The sequence below is a fragment of the Astatotilapia calliptera genome, chromosome 3, assembly GCF_900246225.1.
Source record: "Astatotilapia calliptera chromosome 3, fAstCal1.2, whole genome shotgun sequence".
NCBI lineage: Eukaryota > Metazoa > Chordata > Actinopteri > Cichliformes > Cichlidae > Astatotilapia > Astatotilapia calliptera.
This window is the reverse complement of record NC_039304.1, coordinates 8,632,350-8,636,267: the sequence shown is the minus strand read 5'-3', so window position 1 is coordinate 8,636,267 and position 3,918 is coordinate 8,632,350. Positions and strand designations below refer to the sequence as shown.

General features: G+C 40.2%; 1 pseudogene; it reads right to left on the bottom strand.

Moving 5' to 3' along the window:
- Nucleotides 1-2,313: 2,313 nt before the first annotated feature.
- LOC113018538 (zinc finger protein 227-like) overlaps nucleotides 2,314-3,918 on the bottom strand; it is a 20,525-nt pseudogene continuing 18,920 nt past the window's right edge.

The following is a 3,918-nucleotide window of genomic DNA, read 5'->3' as shown; positions in this document are numbered from 1 at the left end:
GATTTTTTGTCCCAGTCCAGCCTTGAGCAGTGGTACAGGAAGAAGTCTGCATCCTTGAAGAAAAACATGATTTTCATGCAGGACAGTGCTCCATCACACGCGTCCAAGTACTTCACAGCGTGGCTGGCAAGAAAGGGTATAAAAGAAGAAAAACTAATGACATGGCCTCCTTGTTCACCTGATCTGAACCCCATTGAGAACCTGTGGTCCATCATCAAATGTGAGATTTACAAGGAGGGAAAACAGTGCACCTCTCTGAACAGTGTCTGGGAGGCTGTGGTTGCTGCTGCACGCAATGTTGATGGTGAACAGATCAAAACACCGACAGAATCCATGGATGGCAGGCTTTTGAGTGTCCTTGCAAAGAAAGGTGGCTATATTGGTCGCTGATTTGTTTTTGAATGTCAGAAATGTATATTTGTGAATGTGGAGATGTTATATTGCTTTCACTGGTAAAAATAAATAATTGAAATGGGTATATATTTGTTTTTTGTTAAGTTGCCTAATAATTGTGCACAGTAATAGTCACCTGCACACACAGATATCCCCCTAAAATAGCTAAAACTAAAAACAAACTAAAAACTACTTCCACGAACATTCAGCTTTGATATTAGTGTGTGAATGTGTGTGTGAATGGGTGGATGACTGGATATGTAAAGCGCTTTGGGGTCCTTAGGGACTAGTAAAGCGCTATATAAATACAGGCCATTTACCATTAATGAGTTTTTTGGGTTCATTGAGAACATGGTTGTTGTTCAATAATAAAATTATTCCTCAAAAATACAACTTGCCTAATAATTCTGCACTCCCTGTAGTTTGAATATGAAATCAGGGCTCAAACTTCTTGTTCTGAGACCATTTCTTTATTTTTCACACCAAACTGTTTAATAAGACAAACTTTACACAGAGTTCATCAAATATAACTAACGCTTTAACATTATCAGGATTTCATAATGCAAACTTCAAATCAACAAGAAAACAGCTGCAGAACATGTGGATCAAAATGATTTCATTAAAACAACATGTGGACTTCAACGATACAGTAAATACACTAAAGTGAAAGGAGGAGCCAAAAATAGATGTTTAATAGAATTTGAATTATTTAAAGGGTCCTTATGTGTGCTGCCGTTTTTAACGTTTAACATTTCTTTGAAATGAATACATTTAAAAAAAAGAAGTTAATTTTGGAAAAACTAAGAAAGTTCAAATGAAAGAAATTGATATATATCTATATCAGTAATTTTGATCGCCCTGCATGTAGTGACAGTGACAGAGAAGCTGCATGTATAGATGTACATATCTATACATGCAGCTTCCTAAATGTAACATTCAGGATTATTCACTGCAGGTCCAGAAATCAGAGCTACCTCATCAGATCCAAATGTGACATCAGCTGACACTCTTTACATGAGATTCCATCTGAACTCTGTGGAGCCTGATCTCAAGGTTTTTAAGTCCAACCCTGAAGCCAGAAGAGGATCTTTCTCTCTCTTCAGATTCATTGTGATCCAGTGATTTCAGTCCTACATGATCAGGCTGATGTTTGCACAGAGCAGATAATGAAGTGAATGTTTTTGCACATTGGTAACAGTGAAACAGTTTATTTACAGCGTGGAATCGTTTGTGTTTGGAGTATGAACTGAGATTCCTGAAGCTCTTGTCACACTGGTCAGAGCTGAAGTTCGCTTCCATGTGTGTACAATCATGTTTGTTACGATGACCTGATTGTGAGAAGTTTTTGTCACAGTGTCTGCACTTGTATGGTGTCTCTCCTGTGTGGATTTGCTCATTCTTGTTCGTTAAGCTCACGTGCAGTGGTGAAGGATGACCCACACTAGTCACAGATGTGCTTTTTAACCCCACTGTGGAAGAGTTCATGTATTTTTAATGTACTTGGTGTGTGGAAGCCTCTCCCACATTCTTTGCAGTAGTTCATTTTGTCTCCAGTGTGTCTACGTTGATGCGGTTTAAGGTCCCGTTGATGATTGGAGGTTTTTCCACAAAGGTCACAGAGAAACGTTTTCCCACCACCACAGTGACGACAGGGTTGAGAACTGGATCCATCTGTGTTGCTCTGCTTCTAAACAATGACAGCGTAAGTGATCTCTGCCAATGTCCAACTACGTTTTACTGTTTACATTATAACACTCAGCTTACCGAGCGAAAATGACTCTTCATTTTTCCAAACTGTTCATTCAGTATAACTCCATAAGTTTACTGATTAGACTTGTTCCAAACAATCAGGTTAAAATTACAAGATAAAAAAATCAATACATCCTCACAGTAACTGCACTTGTAGAGTTAATTTCTGGTGTGGATCTGTTGGTGTTTTTTTCAGGTGATGTGGAACTTTAAAAGCCTTCTCACACAGTTCACTTTTGTAAGGTCTCTCCTCAGAGTGGCTAAACATGTGTCGTTGTAACTGTGCATCTGTTGTAAACAGTTTCCCACACTGATCACAGCAGGAAACATAATTTCCAGTGTAAATCCGTAGGTGAATATTTCGGTACTGTTTGTCACTGAACCTTTTTCCACAAAAATCGCAGCTGTACGCCTTAATTCCAGAGTGGGTAACTAGATGCTTCTGTAAGTTTCGACTTTGAGCAAAAGCTTTACCACACAAGTCACAGTAGTGTGCTTAAACTACACTGTGGATGAGTTGGTGTTTTTTTAAGGCTCCAGCCCGGGCAAAAGACTTTCCACACAACCCACAGCTGTACGCTTTAACTCCACTGTGGATGAGTTGGTGTCTTTTTAAGTCTCCAGCCTGAGTAAAAGATTTTCCACACAAGTCACAGCTGTAAGGTTTAACTCCACTGTGGATGAGTTGGTGTGTTTTTAAGCCTCCAGCCTGAGTAAAAGATTTTCCACACAAGTCACAGTTGTAAGGTTTAAATCCACTGTGAATGAGTTTGTGTGTTTTTAAGTTTTCTGCCAGGGTAAACCACTTTCCACACAAGTCACAGCTGTAAGGTTTAACTCCACTGTGGATGATTCTGTGTGTTTTTAAGTTTCCAGCCCAGGTAAAAGACTTTCCACACAAGTCACAGCTGTAAGGTTTAACTCCACTGTGGATGAGTTGGTGTCTTTTTAAGTCTCCAGCCCGGGTAAAAGACTTTCCACACAAGTCACAGCTGTAAGATTTAACTCCACTGTGGATGAGTTGGTGTCTTTTTAAGTCTTTAGCCAGGGTAAAAGACTTTCCACACAAGTCACAGCTGTAAGATTTAACTCCACTGTGGATGAGTTGGTGTGTTTTTAAGTTCTCTGCCTGGGTAAACCACTTTCCACACAAGTCACAGCTGTAAGGTTTAACTACACTGTGGATGAGTTGGTGTTTTTTTAAGGCTCCAGCCAGGGTAAAAGACTTTCCACACAAGTCACAGCTGTATGCTTTAACTCCACTGTGGATGAGTTGGTGTGTTTTTAAGCCTCCAGCCTGAATAAAAGACTTTCCACACAAGTCACAGCTGTAAGGTTTAAATCCACTGTGCATGAGTTGGTGTCTTTTTAAGCTTTGAGCCCAGGCAAAAGACTTTCCACACAACTCACAGTTGTAAGGTTTAAATCCACTGTGCATGAGTTGGTGTCTTTTTAAGCTTTGAGCATGGGTAAAAGACTTTCCACACAACTCACAGCTGTAAGGTTTAAATCCACTGTGGATGAGTTGGTGTCTTTTTAAGGTTTCAGCCAGGGTAAAAGACTTTCCACACATGTCACAGCTGTATGCTTTAACTCCACTGTGGATGAGTTGGTGTCTTTTTAAGGCTCCAGCCTGGGTAAAAGACTTTCCACACAACTCACAGCTGTACGTTTTCTCTCCCTTTCTTCTGTGAGGTTTGTCAGCCTCCTGAGAGTGCTGACTTCTTGCTCCATGTTGGTCCTGCAGTGACAGAGGCAGTGAGTGAAATGCAGTCG